General features: G+C 36.1%; 1 protein-coding gene across 2 annotated transcripts in view; it reads right to left on the reverse strand.

Moving 5' to 3' along the window:
* MYT1L (myelin transcription factor 1-like) overlaps positions 1–20278 on the reverse strand; it is a 399784-nt gene that overhangs the window by 310897 nt on the left and 68609 nt on the right. For both annotated transcript variants that reach the window (XM_006863966.1, XM_006863964.1), the window contains exon 2: positions 16871–17030. The gene's annotated coding sequence lies outside the window, so the exon portion shown is untranslated. The remainder of the gene's footprint in view (positions 1–16870; positions 17031–20278) is intronic.

The following is a 20278-nucleotide window of genomic DNA, read 5'->3' on the forward strand; positions in this document are numbered from 1 at the left end:
GGAAATTGTCAAAAATGAAATGGAATGCATAAACATTGATATCTTAAGCATTAATGAGCTAAAATGGACTGGTATTGGCCTTTTTGGATCTGACAACCACATGGTTTACTATGCTGGGAATGACAAGTTGAAGAGGAATGGTATTGCATTCATCATCAAAAAGAACATATCAAGATCAGTCGTGAAGTACAATGCTGTCTGTGATAAGAAATATCCTTGTGCCTACAGGATAAACCAGTTAATACTATTATTATTTGAATTTATGCACCAACCACTAAAGCCAGTGAGGATGAAATAGAAGAATTCTACCAACTTCTTTAATCTGAAATTGATCAAACATGCAATCAAGATGTACTGATCATTACTGGTGATTAGAATGACAAGGTTGGAAACAAAAAGGAAGGACCAGTAGTTGCAAAATAGGGCTTTGGTGATAGAAATGATGCTGAAGATCGCATGACAGAATTCTGCAAAACCAATGACTTGTTCATTTCAAATACCTTCTTTAGCCAGCATAAGAGACGTTTAAACACATGGACCTCACCAGATGAAATACACAGAAATCAAATCGACTACATATGTGGAAAGAGACGGTGGAAAAGCTCCATATCATCAGCCAAAACAAGGCCAGGGGCAGATTGTGGAACAGACAATCAATTACTCATATGCAAATTCAAACTGAAGCTGAAGAAATGAAAACAAGTCCACAAGAGCAAAAATATGACTTTGAATATATCCCACCTGAATTTAGAGACCATCTGAAGAACAGATTTGATACATTAAACACTAAAGACCAAAGACCAGAAAAGTTGCGGGATGACATCAAGAATATCATACATGAAGAAAGCAAAAAGTCATTGAGAAGATGAGAAAGAAGTAAGAGGTCAAAATGGATTTCAGAAGAGACACTGAAACTTGCTCTGCAGCGTAGAGATGCTAAAGCAAATGGAAGAAATGAGGAGGTACAAAAGCTGAACAGAAAATTTCAAAGGTCCTCTCGAGAAGACAAAGTCAAATATTAAAACAAAATGTACAAAGATCTGGAGTCAGAAAACCAAAAGGAAAGAACACGCTTAGCATTTTTTAAGCTGGGGGAACTGAAGGAAAAATTCAAGCCTCAACTTTCGTTATTGAAGGTTTCTGTGAGCAAATTATTAAATGATGCAGGAAGCATCAAAAGAAGATGGAAGGCATATGTAGGGTCTCTGTACCAAAAGAAAATAGTTGACGTTCAACCATTTCAAGGGGTAGCATATAATTAAGAGCCAATGATACTGTAGGAAGAAGTCCAAGGTGCACTGAAAGAATTGGCAAAGAACAAGGCACAAGGAATTGATTGAATGAACCAACTGCTCCTTTACATGTTCAGGCTCTTTGGAAACAACAATGACGAGACTTCCTCTCTTGTATTTTAGACATGTGGTCAAGTTCATGGGGAAGGGCATCATGTTTGGTAAAGTGTAGTGTCAATGAAAAAGAGAAAGATCTACAAAGAGATGTATTGACACAGTGGCAGCATTAAGGGCTTAAATAATTGTGAGAATGACACAAGACTGTGCAGTTTCCTTCTTTTGCATATGGCGTTGCTTGGTTATGAGTTGGGCTGCTAACTTCAAGGTCAGCAATTCAAAACTACCAACTGCTCCACAGGAGAAAGATAAGGCTTTCTGCTCCTGTAAAGATTTACAGCCTCGGAAACCCTGTTCAGGGTCACTATGAGTTGGAACCAACTCCACAGCACATAACCACCACCACCACCAAAGATTTAAAGCCTCTGAAACCCTATGCAGGGTGGCTATGAGTCGGAACTGACTCCATGGCACATCACCACCACCATGCTTCAGAACCAACTCAACAGCACATAATAGCAACAACATGTTCATAGAAAAAATTGATCTGTACTTTTATAGTGATATCTTTGCTTGGTTTTGGCATCAGAGTTATAGTTGCTTCATAGAGAGTACTGGAATATTCCATGCTTTTCTATGTACTTGGATGACTTAAGTTGAATTAGAGCCAGTGTTTCTCTGATTGTTTGATAGAGTTCACCAGTGAAGCTGTTAGGGTTAGGATGTTTTTGTTTGAAGTTTTCATTTTTTAATTAAAAAAATTTTTTTATGACATTCAATTTCTTCTTTTGTGATGAATCTGTTCAAAATTTTTACTTCATATTGTGTTAATTATGTTATGTAGCATATTTCTAAAAAATGTGTTCATTTCTTCAAAGTTTTAAAATTTTATTTTGTTACTATACTTATTTTTTCAATAGTTCTGTGAGACATCACATACTTAATTTTCAATCATGTTATTTGCATCTTCTCTTTCTTTTCCTTTGTATAAGACTTGACAATTTTATTAATCCTTTCAAAGAACTAGCTTCTAATTTTGTTGATTCTTTCTATTGTATTTCTGTTTCATTTATTTCTACTCTAGTCTTTATTATTTCCTTTCTTCTGGTGACTATAGGTCTGTTTTTTGCTCTTTATCTAATTGTTGGATGTGTTGGGTTAAGGTCTTATTTTGGTTCTTCCTTCTTTTTAGATGTGTACATTTATTGCTATAAAATGATCTGTGAGGAGTAGACAGGGATGGGCAACTTGGACATTGGCTACCCCAAATGGGGGGTGTGGGGGGTGCTACAAAGGCAAGAAGTGAGTGACTGGCTTACAAGCTTTCAAGAGGGAAACTAGATCCAGAGGGCCTGGAGGAAGGTAGAATCTCCAGTGAGTTGTATCCAATCTGTCTAGGCAGGGCTGATGAAATGAAATGCAGATGGGTCTCTTGTGATACAATAGTGAATAATTGTTATCAGGACTGATTGTGAGGGTTGGAAATGTAAAGGTAGATGTTTTATAGCAAGGAGGGGAGTCATTAACTTTTCAGTCTAGGAGTGGAGGTCCCTAGGAGAGCAGGACCCTACCCAGAGAAGCAGTGATGCCTGAGATGGAGGCAGAGACGATAACGTGGAGCGATGGAGCAGCTAGGGACTTGAGATCCAGAGAGGGAGAGGGGCTGTGTGTTGACGACTGGGGTGCGGGGCGGCCGAGGCTTGCAGGGTATACCCTTTGGTTGGTTGATGATCATGGAGGGGAGTGTTAACCATGGCAATGAAACAATATACGATAGGATGAATGTAAAGCTAATGTTCTCCATGTAAACTCTCACATAATTCACAATAAAACATTTATTTAAAAAAAAAATTACCTGTGAGCACTATTTTTGCTGTTTCCCAAAGATTTTTTGTATTTGTGTTTTTATTCTCATTTGAATGAAGGATTTAAATTTTTATTTTTCTCTATTATCAAGCAGTTTTTAAGCAGAGTGTTATGCAATTTCCATGCATCTGATTCTGTCCCTTGTTCTTCCTGTTGTTGATTTCTAATTTCATATCATTATTGTCTAGGAAGATACTTCGTAGTATTTTGATGCTGTAAATTTTATTGAGCTTGTTTTGTAGCCTAACACAGGGTCTATTTTGATTAATGTTCCATGTATGTTAGAAAAAAATTTGTATATTGTGTTGTTGTTCAGTGAAATGTTCTGATATGCTTATGGGGTCCAATTGGTTGATAATAGTGTTTAGATCTTCTATCTAGTTTCTTCCTAGTTGTTCTATCCTTCACTGAAAGGAGTGTATTTAAGTTTCCTGCTATTGAGGAGTTGTGTATTCCTCCTCAATTCTGTTAAACTTTGTGTATTTTGGGGATCTTTCATTGGGGGTGTAGCTATTTATCATGATTATGTCTTCTTACTAGATGGACACTTTAATAATTATATAATATCTTTCCCTGTCTCTTTTGCTGTTTTTTTTTCTTAGAGTGTATTTTATCAGAAATTAATATAGTTACTACTGCTGTCATTTTGGTTGCCATTTGCTTGATATGTGTTTCTATCCTTTGATTTTTAGTATATTTTTGTCTTTGTGTCTAAGGTACTTTTCTTACAGACAGCATATTAATGGGTCATATTTTCTTATCCATTCCACTACCTTCTATTTCTTGACTGGTACATTCAATCCCTTGAAATTAATTGTTGGTAGGTATGAATTTACTGCTGTAAATAAACTGCTTTTTTGTGGTGTTGCTGATTTCTTTGTTTTATATATTTTCCTAAGCTAAAGATTTTTAAAAAGAATTTATCATTTCCTTTGTTGTTGCTTTACTGAATCTTTATGGTTTTCTTCTTTTTATTTTTATTAATGTTCTTTGAGGTTACTCTGTGATTTAACATTATTTTCCTAGTTTTAAAACAGTTCATTCTGTCTTTATATTGTTTTGATTTCCTCTTCATGTGGTAGTTCTATAACTACATCACTTATTCACCCTTTTTACAATTTAGTTGTCATCATTTATAAATTTACATGTCTGGCTCCCTGTTTTAAGTCTTGTAGGTTTATTTAGTTTGATATTTCTATATCTGGGTGGAGTTCTTGGTGATGTTGTTAAGTGTCTTAATCTCTGGTTTTATTTTCTGTTACTGGTTCTTTGTACAAAAGATGCCATTTAGCATCTCTAATAAGGTTAATTTGGTAATTACAAATTCCCTTTAACTTCTGTTTTTCTGGAAATGTCCTAATTTACCACTGCATTTCAGGGACACTTGTGCTAGGTATATAAATCTAGATTGGCTTTTCTTTCTTTCATTCAGGGGTTTATATGGGACTTTTGCCTGCTTGGTTTCTTCAGAGGAACCAGAATTTAGACTTAGACTAATTGGTTCTTCTTTGTAGGTTACTTTTCATTTTTCCTGTGCTGCTTTCAGGATTCCTGGTCTTTGTTTCTTCAAATTTTGGTTATGTCTTTGTGATTTTCTTTTAAGTCCTATTTGTTTGTGGTTCTTTGAAATAATTAGATGGAGACTTCTTGTCTTCATGATATTAGGGAAGTTTTCCTGCAAGAGAAAATTACAGTTTTCTTATTGCTTTTTTTTTTTCATTTTTGAGTCTCTTCGTATTCTGGAATTTTATTTACACATAAGTTATTTCTCTTGCTTGTGTCCACACAGTTATTATACATTCTTCTTCTTTTTTCAAAAAAAATTTTTTTTGAGTTATTGCTCTTTGTTTCTGATTGTTCCTCTAACAGATTAGTATTAAGGTATTTATCTTCAATATTGCTAATTCTGCTAATTCTACTATTTGAGCACTCAATAAGCAACGTATTTCTGAAAATTTAGTATTAATATTATAAATTTCTATTTACTGCTTTTGTATGGTTTCCAATTATATATTTATTTTGTCAATTTGTTCTTGTATTGAATTCTTCTGGAGTTTTCTCTGTGTTTTCCTTAATTTTGTTTGTGGTTTTCTTCAACTTTTTCTTTATATGTTATAGGAACCAAAGCATAATCTTTTGGATTAATTATAAGGTAGTTTCAATACCATTTCTTTCTCCAACAGATGTCTGCTCCTGTAATTTGATCGCTTGCTTTAACTACCTTGTGTATGTGTGTATGTGTGTATGTGTGTGTGTGTGTGTGACTTAAAGTCTGTAGTTTCTGAGACACTGTGGTATTATTATATCTGTTTGTTGATTGAGTGTTTTACTGCTTCATCCTGAACTCTGATTGCTAGTTTGGTAGCCCTAAGGCAACTACCAGCTGTCTCCAAGTGGACTTCTTAGCAGGTGGGAGTGTGGGTGTAACTCTCTATTTGCTGGAAATGTAGAGCAGTTGAAGGCAGGCTGGGTGGATGTTGGCTGCCATATATCATCAGTCCAGTGGTGCTGGAGTGGGAGGTAGCATTTGCCCAGTGGATGGGGCAGCAGGTGCAGCACATATAGCTGGGTAGCATCATTGGCTCCCAACTAATAGTGGAAAAAAAGACAAAAGAGTAGAAGGAGAAGAAGAAAAAAGGAAAGAAAAAGAGGAGAAAACAAGAGAGGAAGAAGGCAGCATCGGTGAGCTCAAACATGGCAACAACAGCGAGGTTGGCCCAGGATCAGGCAATGTTTCATTCTGCTGTGCATAAATAAGGTTGTTATGAGTCATTACCGACTTGATGGCTCCTAACAACAACAATCTTTGAAAGTGTATTGAACCATGAATTCTCTTTGGAAGTTTCTAAGTTGATTCTCATATTGAATAGGAATAGTTTGGCTATTGACAGATAATTTGCCCAGTGTGCTTTTATTTGGATGTACAAATTACTTTTTTCCATAAATAGGTTGAATGTTGCAAACAATTGTATTCGTATGGGAACTATAATCTGCAAAATATTTAAAAATGTAACTCATTTGATCTTCATAGCAGCCTTTATAGATACATATACTAGCTCCACTTTTTAGATGAGAAATGATGGCTTATTTATTCAGTTAATAACTATTTAGAACCTATATAATAACGAAAGTTCCTGGATGGTGCAAACAGTTAACATGCTTGCTGCTAACCAAATTTTGAGGTTTGATTTCAACTACAGATGCCTTGGAACAAAGGCCTAGAGATCTCCATCTGAAAAATTAACCATTGAAAACCCTTTGGAATATGGAGTACATTTTGATACACATGGTGTTGTTGGGAGCTTATCTAGGGCTTATTCTTTCAAGTGCTTTACACATATTAGTGTTCAAAACCACTTCATATGAGAAGTATTATTCTTATCCATTTTTGCTGATGACAAAACTCAAACACGGAGAGTTTAGTAACTTGGTTAAGTAACATGCAGCTAGTAAGTTCGAGTTGGAACTTGAATTGTCGCTCTGTAGTCCTTCCTCTTTAACAAATATGCTCTTTGACCTACAGTTATTGGTGTTGTTAGATGCTGTTTCCAAGATGGTATGCTCTCATTTTACAGGTGAAACAGTTGACACTCAAGCCCTGGCCTTTTGAAGGTTGTTGTTGTTAAGTGCCGTCGAGTCAGTTCCAACCCATAACAAACCCGGTATAGGGTTTCAAGGAGCAGCTGATGAGCTTGACCCACCGACCTTGCAGTTCAAACGGCTTTGCAGTCCGACACATTAACCCACAGCACCACATAGAAAAAAGTAATTATTGAAGAAAAGGATTTTATCTTTTAGACAGATATTCATTATCATAGAAAATTTTTTGGCTTACAGTAGCAACAGCAAATTTTGGTTAAATGAATGAATGAATGAAAGAATAATAAAATAATTATAATGAGCTAATGTTTCACTCCTGGTCTGGAACTGCAGGATAAGTGCTCAATTGCAGGTTGATTTGAACCGCAAGGTTCATGGTTCAAACTCACCAACCACTCCTGGGAAACCCAATGACAGGGTCGCTATGAGTTGGAACTGACATGATGGAACTTAACAACAACAAAAACAACAAATGCTTAGCTTGGTTAACTACAGAGCTAATCACAATTTATTAACGACTTTATTATCGTTTTTAAGCCTTTCATAATACAAATAAAAAGTTGCAGAGCAATATTCCACTCTACATGCAGCCCAGAAAGTTACATTAACTTGTACAAGAATCATGGGTATACTATGGGAATTTCAAGACCAAGAAGATTAACTATGAGTGTTGTTATGTACATGCATTTTATGCCAGAAGGGGAACTTAAGGAGTTTTAAAAAATAATTTTTGACAGAGGTCAGGTCACAGGGTATTTGCTTCTAAGAAAATCTTGGGCTTTCTTTATCCAAGGAGTGATTCTTTATAGCAACATTAGAGTATGATAAGGTAAGGAAATATTAGAAAGCAGTTTAAAATGAAACCAACTTTTCAAAACCTTCAAAGATGACTGCAGGTCTACCCATTTATCAAGGCAGTAGTGATATATGAACAAAATTTTTATTTTATTTTATTCAAATAAAAAAAGATATAGAAATGTTGTATCCATAAAATAGCTGTTCCTCAATTTATACTGCTGTAGTAAAAGTTGATAGGCACCTAAAACACTTACCAGAAGTAATTTTGGGGGAAGTATTATGGGACAGAAAATTGTGATTTCAATTTACTTGAAGTCTAGCGCATGCCTCAGAAGTTGGGTGAAACAGTTTCTAATGGAAGAAACGTCAGTGGTGACCTAGGACAAGGTGGAGCTACTTTGAAGCTTTATTAGTTCCCAGTAAGTATTAACAACTCAGTAAGCTGAAGTTTTTTCATACTTAACAAAAACAAATGTATTTGCAATCACAGTGTGACATTTATTTTTAAGTGTAGAAGATTGGTTGAGCTGGACAAGCACCCATTTCTGGAGCATTAGATGATTTAGCAAATTAGATACTACTCAAATACTAAGCTTTGTGTGTGTGTGTAGAATAGCTGTTGTTCTTTTGGCCCCAAGTGTAATAGCATGAGAATAAACCTGTATTTGCATTTTAAAATACGGTTTTCTAAATCTGAATGTATTTCTCATACTTCTCCCATGGATTTATGCCACCAGCAAGTTCTGGCAGAAAACATATGGAATTGTAAAATTTTAGGAAAAAGAGAATTTAATTATGTGGCAAGAGAGCTAGTATCCAGCCCATGGAAAAATTCTTTGGGGTCATAGTGTTTAAAATCTGAGATAACACTTAAATATCTAGAGATTTTATATAAAATCCAGACTTCCAATTTCCCAGAAAAACTAGGAAATCTGAATATGCTGGTACTATGTTTCTTTGGCCACAGCTGGTTAGAGATTAGTGGTAGTATTTCTCTTGGGAATGCTATGAATTCTTCAGTACCACAGCCCTTAGGTTTTCTATCTTGGTGTAGCTTTCTGGGATAATGAACTGCACAGGCTGAATTGAACTGCAAGGTCAGTCAGTGGTTCAAATTGAACTGACTTGGCAGCATTTAACAACAACACGACAACATGCTTCCCTTCCTTTCAAGTATTTGTCTTTTTTGCTCTTGATTGGTGCAATCTAGTTCAGAAGACAGGGACCTCGCCAGGATGTCTGACTTGCTCAGGGGTGCACTGGGGTGGGAAGCAAGGATAATATGAATACAATTCTCTGAGTCTTCTGCTCCTTGTCTACTATTCTTTACTTGAGTATAAAATGGACTAAGGAAGCCTGAGTAGAACATCTATATCCCAAGGTTTTTAATTCCTGGAGAAATCAGACTTAAATATAAGTACATGAAGTAGGGCTTTATGTAATTTTCATATGAATACTATTTCCATGGTGGGTATTAAGACTCAGGATCCAGCTAGTCAGACTCGGTTAGCAGCTGTCCCAAAGTATAGTATAACCCCAAAATGTTAAATGTTCAGAATATGCCAATTTCTACCATATGAACTTTTGTTCAATGGTCTAATAATTTATTTATATTTTATATTCACCCAATGTATTAGATGTAATAAATTTGTTAATATCCTTTCTTCCCCTGAAAGTTATTCTGAACAAATTCTGAGGGCTTTATATATGCCTTCAAGAAATGATTATAATCTTCTCTTGAAATACTTGCTTATGGAATCATCTTCTATCTAAATTTTGAGATTGTTGATGGTAGGAAAAACCACCAATAGTAAAAACTCAGTAAGTAGCCAACAAGTTAGTCTTGACTCAGGAACACCTCATCTATTGCAGAATAAAATCACAAACAGTGTTTTCAAGGGTGTGACCTTAATTAAGCAGATGGTCAGGCCTTTTTTCTGAGATGTCTTTGCATTGGTTCTTTCTGTTTGTAGCCAAGTGCATAACCATTTGCACCACTCCAGAGTTCCATTCATGGTAAATAACATGCTAAATTCAGATTTGTATTTCCTGTGCCTCCCAGAGTTCTGGCCATAGCGAGGACTCGGTAAATGTGGAGTGACTGCCTAACTGAGGCAGACGAGTAGTATTGTGAGGCTTCTAGATGTATTTGAGTTTGTGTTTCATGATTTTATACATGTAGCACAGCCTTTCTTATCCTCTGACATACCAGATTGAAATATCTTGATAATTTTAGATGATCTTATATCAGCAGTCATCTGATCACTTTAGGTGCACATTTCCACGTGTACTGTGGTAAAAAGAGCATACAGGATAGAGGCAGATGGTCTACAGTTTGAATACTGGCTCCACATTTACTAACTGCATGATGCTGGACAAATTCAAGTCTATGAATCCTAGTTCTTTCATGTGTAAAATTCCTACTTATCTCACTGGGTGGTTGAGAGAACAGAATGAAATTGTTTTCCTAAAGAATCTAGCAGGGAACTTGGTACATAACAGACACTAAAAAGATGTTTATTGTTTTTTTCTTACCTCAATTTTCCATGTATATTATGCTGCTGTTTTTTTTTTTAAAGCAAAGCTGAAATTCACGAATATACAAGTTATAGCCGTAACTAATAGTTATATAGGGTAAGAGGAGGCTCATTGTTTTATAATGACCTTTTCATAACATCCAACTTTTTCTTGGCCTTTTATGTTTCTGAGCACTGGGGTTGTGGCTTTAGAGCACAATCTTTATAATAAGTCCTATTGCCAAAGGTTTAATTGTATTTATAAAACTTGAAAAGGGTGTATGTATGAGTGAATGTGTGTTGTGTGTATGTGTGTATGCATTCGCATGTGTGTGTGTGTGTGTGTATGGTATGTGTATTTATCAGTTGAAGTGGAGAGTATAACATTCTTTTTTGACTCAAAGTTTTTCCTTTGGACATTTAACAATCTCTCCTTTAATTCAACTAGTTCTTTATCTTTAATAGGCTTTTGACTCTTAAATTCCCTAGACCAGAAAAGTGAATAACAATAGTGCCTTTTTAGAAACTGCAATTCTGGAAGCCTGGGGAAATGGGTCACTTCATAGAAGAACTAACTCTCTGGAGCTATCACCACACTAGGAGATCTCCAACCCCAATAACCACAGTGTGGATATTCTAGGACAGGAACAGCACATTATTCATCTTGGTGTTGTCTAGCTCCCAGCATGGTGCCTGGCACTGAGCACTTGTTCCACAAATATTTGCTGAGTTGACTAAGTAAAAATAACACTTTCTTTCATGATGGTATGGAAGTTGAGCAAACCTTACTGAAATAAGGAAACTAATTAATTAAGGATCACAGAATCTCTGTAGAGAGAGAAAAAATACGTGAAATATTCCTTAAAACTTATTATTCCTACCTGTTAAGGGGACACTTTGAATATATTAACTAAGGAATGAAGATTCAAAAAGGATAGGTTAAAGATCATTTCAGACAAGTTTGGATTATAGTCAAAATCATTACTCTCAGACCCTTGGGAACTTGTAATCAATTTCTTGGGAAGACCTGGCAGTGTAGTGATTAAATGCTCAACAGTTAACTGAAAGACAGCATTTTGAATCCATTAGCCCTTCCAAGGGAGAAAGATGAAGTAATCTGCTCCTGTAAGATTATGGCCTTGGAAAGCTAAGGCACCCATGAATTTACTTGAAATGGCTTATATTTCCAAACTTCTTAACTCCCAACAAATTATTGGGTGCTGTTGTTGTTGGTTCCAACTCAGGCAAACCTATATAGGATATCCGAGGAGAGGAACCACCAACCTTCTGGTTAGTAGTCCAGTGCTTATCCTTCAGTGCCACATTAGGATTCCAAGTGTTTGGGTTGTTGTTGTTGAGTGCTGCCAAGTAAGTTCTGACCCATAGCTACCCTGTACAGGGTTTCCAAGAGCAGTCGTACACCTTGTGATTAGCCCGACAGTGCTGATTGTACAATATCACACTAGGACTCCAAATGATTGGGTGGGAGTATGCAAATAGGGTGTATAAGACTTTAATGTTGGGATTGGTTAGTGTTGCCACCTCACTAGGCTTAAAAAGAGCCGTTTCAGAAGCAGTAACAGAAGATCACAGGACCATCAAGAATGAAAAGCCACAAGTGGAGTGCCAGATCCTTTCTTTGAAAAGTGTCAGCAGCAGAAGAGACCGGCATAGAGCTAACTTTTGCGAGTTCATTTTTTTTTAATCCTTCTTTCTAGCATGCTCACTGTGGGCTTCCGGGTCCATGGTTTGACTAAAGCTGAGTGACTATGGGAAGGAGACTGGCTTGTAGAATGTGTCTTTTACATATTGGACTAACTAAAGGAGCCTTGTAACACTTGCTCTACCAGGGCAGAGGCTGAGGAGCCACAGAGTTGAGAGGGCGAAGACAAGAAAGAGGTATGCCTGAAGTACAGCAGAAAAGGGGCATTCCTGACTGGACAACTGCTGCATGCTGAGTTATTTCTGATCCTGAATTGTATCTTGTTTATTTTCCTAATAAGCCCCATAAGCATGAGTATTGCCTATTACGTCTGTGTGGTCATTGCAACAGATTATCAAACCTTGATGGGAAGCAAAGAATGCTGTGGGAGGGACAGTTGGTATTGGAATAAGGTTAAAAACATTGGAGAGTAGAAGCATGTCTAACCCCCACTTCATAGGAATTGGCTTTGGTTGTTTTTGAATATGCTTAACCTTCCCCCTTGTGAAATCAGAGGAAATAAGACATAACCTATATGCCATTTTTACAAAAAACCCTATGAACAATTCTACTTTGTTGTAGAGAGTGATTCTGAGTAAGAATAGACTCAATGCCAATGAGTTTGGTTTTAATGATTTTTTTATAAGATAGATATTATATGGTCTAGAGAAAACAGTACTGATTTAAAACCATAACTAAGATTTCTTTCCCTTGGCTCCCCTTCCATTCGATTCTTTATCTTTCTATTCAGTTTTCTTCCCTTCCGTTCGATTCTGCTTAGAAGGAATGAGGAAGACAGTCTCTTTCTTAAGAATATTGTTTAAGTCTTTCCTCTCTGCATCACTATCATTGTTGTTGTTAGGTGCTTCTGAGTAGGTTCCAACTCACAACAATCCTATGAATAGTACAATCAAATGCTGCCCGGTCTGGTGTGTCATCTTCACAATCATTCTTGTGTTTGAGACCATTGGTGCAGTTACTTTGCCAATCCATCTCATTGAATGATTCTTTTTTGTTTTTCATGTATGATGCCATTCTCTTACAGCAGTTAAACCTTCTTCCCAGTATTGTGGTTACTTACATACAAACTTTTACAAATCAGTATTTCTTGAAGGTAAGATATTTTTTTTTCTAATTCTTTACTGTGTTCCTTGGTTCTTCAATGTATGACAATGCTTGGTGTAAATAAGAAACAGTTTAATGAGGAAGACATACTTAAATAACAATTTGTAATATAAGACTAAATGAAAAAAGTGCCAACATATAAAAATAAGTATAGCATAGTAGGTCACATGTTGGACTGCTAACCACAGGTCAGCAGTTTGAATCTGTCAGTCACTCCATGGGAGAAAGATGAGGCTTTCTGCTCCCTTAAAGATTTATAGCCTTGGAAACCCTGTACAAGGTCACTATGAATTGGAATCAACTCAACAGCATACAACCACCATCACCATGGGCTGTTATGGAAGACAGTTAAAACATTGTTGAGGGCTTGAGTTCGGGAACTAAACACTCCCTAGGACCAAATCCTTTATTTCTCTCTTCTTAGCTGTGCAACCTGTCACAAGTTATCTAACTCTATGTGCCTCAGGTTGTCTAGCCAAAAAATGTGGATAATAGTACCCATGTATATCATGGGGATACGGGAAGAATCAAGAAGAAAGCAACTTTGAAAGTCTTCTGGAAAAAAATAACAATTTGGTATAAATGAAAAATGTTAGACTTTATTAACTTTTATAACTTTATTAATACCAGGACCAAATCTAGTCCTGGTATTCTAGAGACACGTGTTTAGAGTCCTGAGCATCCAATGAACATCTCAGGCTATAAAAAAGTCATAAAAAGAAGCAAGGTCAATGTTCTCCTTAGAACATATTGCACTGGACATATATTTGAATAAATAGCACAGCTCTGACCAATTTGCTTGATGTGTGGCTATCTGGGCCCTATGGCAAATGGTATGCTTTCTTTTGTGTCTGCCTGCCTATTTCATCATCTAAGCTAAGTCACCTCAGTGGCTCACTGGGACACGCTCTCCCTTCAAGAGTTTCATTATTCCCATCATTCTTCTGTCTCAGTAAATGACCTTGCTATTTTCCTTACACACACACACACACACACACACACACACACACACACAGACAAAACAAAACAAAACAAAAAAACCCCTCATACACACAAAATAAAAACAAAAAACAGTAGAGTCATCAAATGGAGTCACAGATGCTTGTGTCTTTTATTTGATATTCCTTTCCAGTCATTATGAGTAAGAAGTTTCCCTTCTAAACTCTTCTTGCCATCAATAATCTTGACCCCAAAATTATAACTATCTTTTGTGTTCATACTGCGGCTGGTATTGTCCCAAGTCTTTTCCATATATTACATAGCAAATGTTTTACTGCAGCTCTGGTGGTTATGTGCTATGGAATCAGTTCCAACTCACAGTGATCCTGTACAGGGTTTCCAAGGCTGTAAATCTTTATGGGAGCAGAAAACCTCATCTCTATCCCATGGAATGGCTGATAATTTTGACTTGTAGCCTCTACGCTACCAGAGCCCCTTACAGCTGTTGTTGTTAAGTGCCACTGAGTCGGTTCCGACCCATAGTGACCCTCTATAGGGTTTCTGAAGAGCAGGTGGTGAGCTTGAACCACTGACCTTGCAGTTCAAATGGCTTTGCAGTCTGGTGCATTAACCCACAGCACCACACCAGGGCTCCCTTACAGCTGTATGTGGGTGGAATTACTATTGTCTCTACTTTATTACAAAGAGACTAAAATGTTAGGCAACTTGGCCCAAGGTTATCCGGTTAGAAAATAGAACACCAGAGGTAGAATTCACACTCAGAGTCCAATGACTTTTTATTCTATGTCCCCATTTCATTGATGTTGTGCTAGATTGCATTTCAAATACTAGCTTTTGAGGGTTCATTCTATTTTTAATCCTTCTTTTTAGCATGCTCAATCAGTTTCACTCATCTAGTCCTTTCCCTCCTGTTTTTGCCTGGGCTCATATTTGCTCCATCACATGAAAACTTCTTTTGACCCTGCTGATGATTTCAGCAACGGTCACATCTTCTTCTTTCACTGCCAGACTTCTCAAACAATGTTCTATACCTTCATAATTCATACGCTTTCTCAAATAGTTTTGTCCCTGTCCTTTTAGAAAGCAAAAACAACAACAGCAAACAACAACAAAAATCCCACACTGATTCAAAGGGACCCAATAGGCAGGGTAGAACTGCCCCACAGGGTTTCCAAGTCCGTAATCTTTACAGAAGTAGACTTTCACATCTTTTTCCCATTGAGCAGCTGGTGTGTTCAAATCACCGACCTTTCATCTGGCAGCCTCGCACTTTAATCACTGCATAATGTGGGCTCCCTTCTTTCCCAATATCACTTCTGAAAATCCTTCTTTCAAAAAGCACCAGTCACTGATTTTCCAAATCCCCAAAGTCTGATCAATTTTCATTCCTATGGATAGCATTTAAAACCACTGATTGCTTTCCTAAATTATCATCTTCCTGATTTTGTATACTGGTTTTAACTGTTACTGTTATATCCCGGCTGTGGTGCTGTAGGATAAGCACATGACTGCTAGTTTGGTAGTTCAAACCCACAAGCCCTTCTTGGAAATCCTATACAGGGTTGCTAAGAGTCAGAACTGACTTGATGGTGCACAACAACAACAACACTGCTATCATAATTCTGCTCAAGAGAAAATTTCTCTTTGAATTTTCTCTACACTGATGGACCTCAAACCAGTACTTTAGCCCTAAACTCTCCCATATTCCTCTGATTACACATTTCTAGCTGCCTACATGGTATTAGTATCTCAGATTTGATTGATTTTATATCTGCATTCAAAATATTTCTTTCCAGTGCACAGTGTCCATTCCCCAACCAAATAATTTCTTCCTATCGCACCATTATTTTATTGCTCTCATCTCTCTTCTTCCTCAGCATCTTGTAAATTTTCTTATTAGACATTTGAGTCTCTGGGTTATAGAAGAATGATTTTTCCTTCATTGGTTTATAAGCATCTTGCGAGGAGAGATCTTGTAATGCCCTAGTATCAGTCTACTATTTCTCAATAGCTATGTGCTGAATACATGAGGTAATAATTCTTGTGGTCTTAAGCCTTAAAATAATATTTTCTTTTCCTTAATTCTCCTATCAATTTATCTATTGCATTACCATATTCTGGGCTTTTGTGTGTGTGTGGTTGTTTTTAGGTCTTTCCTTCCATCTCCCTGGATATCACACTAGTTCAAATCCTTATCCTATTAAGATTAAGTGATTGCTCCAGTTTTGTAGTTGCTCTTCTCATCTTTAGTTTGCTTCCTTGTCAATCCACTATGTGTATAGCTGCAATATTATCATTGCATTTCCATCATGGCATCCCTATGTTTAAGAATCCAGAATGGCTCTCTGTTGACAAACCCAAGTCTAAACAGCAACACTTAGCGCTTGTTCAGTTTTTGTTTTTACATTACATTATCTATCTATCTATCTATCTATCTATCTATCTATCTATCTATCATTATTTTTTATCAGGGTAAGGTCACTCTATCACAGAGGAAAAGATAATAACTAGACAAAGGATGATAAGACAAAATAATGGAGTAAGTCCTTAGAAAAGGAAAAGCAGAGATGCTCTGAGACAAAACAAAAGGAAGATAGAAAGGTGATGATACAAAGAGGTTTGAGGTAGAGGATGAGGTAGATTGTTTTAATTGCATAAGGGAGTAATTTGCTGAGAATGGTGATCTAGAGTAGAAAATGTGAATAATGTGATTTAGTACGTTTTGCCCTGGTGTGGCACTGTAGGATAAGCACTGGACAACAAAGTTGGTTTGAACCACAAAGTCAGCAGTTCAAACTCACCAGTCACTCTTCAGAAATCCTATTCAGGATCACTATTAATAAGAACTGAGTTGAAGGCACTTAATAACAACAACAACCCACTCACAAAGAATAAAATCTTACTGTGGACAATAAGCAGTCGTTCTGCATCTGACTAAAGAGGCCATCATTTACCTTGCAGGAAGTCTTCTCTCCTAAGAACGGAGGCAGCGTGACTCAGTGGGCAAGACACAAGCTTGAGAGTCAGGAGTTCTCTCTAGGTTCTAATCCTGGTCCTCACCAGGTTGTGACTGTGGTGAAGTCACTTAATTTCTCTGTGCCTTGATTCCTCCATCTGAAAAATATGAAAAACAAAATAAACCATTGAATGAGATCATTCACATGCTAGGAAGATAAGAAAGAGAGCATCGTCGGCTCAAACAAGGATCCTAAGAGTTGGGATACAGGGCAGGGGAGTTATGTCCTCAGGATGTTGGAGAAGGAAGTAGTAGAAGTGGTGCTCAATATAAGGAAGACAAACTTGCCCCTCACCATATCTGTAGCTATTTATTCATAGGGGTTCATTCATTGAACATAATTCCGTGCATGCTGCACTTGTGGTTTACCTGAAGAAAATATCTCTGGGTTATTTTAAAACTGTTCACAAGTCAAGTAAAATATGAGTCTTGAGATGCTGGGGACTAATAGATTATGGACTTTACCATTTAATATTCATATTTCAGTTGACCAGCTTAGGATAACTAACCAACATAACTTTAATAACACTAAAGTTTTATATCAACTTTCTGTGAAATTCTTCATTTGAGCATTAATAACTAGATAGTTCAGTTCAATGATCTATAAAGGGAATCATTGTAGGGTTTTTCCCCCAGCACTCAACAATCCTTTCTTTTGGTCATGAACCCAGTGCTTCTTGTACTAAACTGTAAATCCTTTCTTTGGATACTTAATTTTCCAAGAAAAAATTTGGTCCCCACAGACAATAAATAACTACTTGAACGTGTACATGCTGCCAAGAGCATAATGATATAGATCACAGAGGATTCAAACTTCTTAGTTTCCAGAAAGAGAAAAGAACAAAAACTTTGACTTGAGACTAAAAGAAAATTTCTCCACTCTTCCCTTTGTATATAAACATTTCCCTTAAACTTTATTGTGAGTTTCTTACAGCACAATTCTTTTAGTAACAGGGCACATTTCTTCCTCGTCTTTTTATAGGTTTCTAGTAGTTGATTAATAAGTTTGTTGATTGGATGGCAAAAGAAAAAAAAAAAAAAGACATAAGACATGGGATTCATTGAGGAAAATTCTAATTTATATTTCACAAGTAACTCAACCAACCAGTAAAATATTGCTTTGTTAAAATATTTGAGATCAGATAGAATTGATTATGTGCTACCACTTATTATCTATGACTTGAGCAAGTTGCTTTATAAGCATGATCTCCTTGATATTTTCAATGTTTAAATTAGATAACATAGAGAAGTGTCAATGTTCAATGAATGGTGGCTGTTGTTATGTGCTGTTGATCAGATTCTAACTCATAGTGATGGGATGCACAACAGAAGGAAACACTACTAAGTTCTTGGCTATCCCCATAATCATTGCTATGTTTGAGCCTATGGTTGTAGCCACCATGACGATCTATCCCTGTGACGGTCTCCTCCTTTTCACTAACCTTCTAATTTACCAAGCATTATTGGTTTATATAGTATTATCACTGTAGACCAAGTTAATAACATAACTACATAGAATCTAAGGATCTCTGGTAGCATAGTGGTTACAAATCAGGCTGCTAACCTCAGGGTCAGAAGTTCGAAACTACCAGCTGTTCTGTGGGAGACAGATGAGGCTTTCTGCTCCTATAAAGATTTACAGCCTCAGAAACCCTGTACAGGGTCACTATGAGTCGGAACCGACTCCACAGCACGTAACAACAACAACATAGTATGTATTAGTTTTAGATTCTCATTCATAAATGTGTTCATGTAAAAAGTAGCAAAGGTTATGTATGTGTAGCAAACTCTGGTTCCCTAAAAATAAAATGTTGCTAACTCATTCAATCAGTATTTATTAAGGGCTTATTATCTGGCACTTTGCTAAACTTGAGTGACACAGAATAAAATAAGACAGAAAACAAGATATTTTACATAAATTCAAAAGGCTAAAAACCAGATTACAAAGTAATGAGGATAAACAAAGGTACAATCTTTAAACATGAAGAAAAAATAGATTTAGGTTACACAGGAAAATAGAAACTATTGGAGAACAGAAAGAAAATATGTAAAAAAAAAAAAAAAAAGTATGCTTGTGTAAGAGAGAAATTTCATAGATGTCACTAAATTTCCTACCCCAAAAATCTATGAAAATGAAAAAATACAATTTATTACAACAAAAATGTTAATATACCACATGTTCCATTCTGAAGCTACAATATATGCAGGATGTTTTGTCTTTTTGTAGTAAAACCTATTACAAAACTAATGTTATCATAAAGAAATATTTGCAGCTGATCCAACTGAAGTCAGGAATAATAAAAACACATAATATAAATAGCTCATAATATTTAAAAAATTAAAAATTATGTATTAATGAATGACAAGCAAACTACTAATTATGGTGCAACTAATATTATTAGCATATATTAAATTAGACCTGAGATTTCTATTTTCCAAATTCGTCATCTAAACCCAAAGCATATTCACACATGGGTTTTGTATTTTGTTAACAATAAAACTAAGTTAGACAAAGCCCCTTAAAAGAACAAATGAAAGAATGGGGAAGAATAATGAGGTAGTACAAACTCTCTACTTGACATCTGCATGTGAACATGACTTTAATCAGAAGATAGCTTCTTGTGATTCCAGAACTGAATATGCATTGCACAAAAGCATAATGATTCACTCAGTAGAGTAAGAAGAGACTGAGTACTGACCTCTTCCTCTCCAGCCACAATTGGTCCCTTCCAAATGCAGTTAATTTGTCCCTAATTTATTCATTTTTAGCATTAAAAGTCAGTGACAGAAATTTCTTATGGGAAATGTATTTTAGGAAACCAAGGTCTCAGACCTAATTTATTTCTGTGTACTTCTTGTTGCTGTCATTTTTTTTTAAAACAATCAAAAAACTTGCATTCACAAGTGTCTAAATAAAGACTTTAATAGAAAAATAAATATACTGAAATATGCAATTAATACTAATTTCACTGTGCTGGGAACTTCTATTATCAGAACATTTATTGCACTGTTGTTACTTATCATCCTTCTTAGAATGTAAGTTCCTAGAGGGGGAAAGATTTATTTTTGTATTCCTGGATTAATTCCATTGTTTTAGTATCCCATAATGTTCTTTAATTTCTTTTTAAGCTTATTTATTGACATGGGTATTTTTTTTTCAGAATGGGAATCTACAAGCAAAATGTCTGAGACTTTGCATGTCTGTAAATGTCTTTACTTTGAAATTGAAATTTTAAGTGCAATATCATTTTCCTCAAGAACTATGCAGGCACTGTTTCTAGCCTAGCATCATAGTTCAAAAAGTTCATGGAAAACTGGAATGAAAAGATAATGGATTTTTTCCATG

The sequence above is a fragment of the Chrysochloris asiatica genome, unplaced genomic scaffold (genome assembly GCF_000296735.1).
Source record: "Chrysochloris asiatica unplaced genomic scaffold, ChrAsi1.0 scaffold00058, whole genome shotgun sequence".
In the NCBI taxonomy this organism is placed as follows: Eukaryota; Metazoa; Chordata; class Mammalia; order Afrosoricida; family Chrysochloridae; genus Chrysochloris; species Chrysochloris asiatica.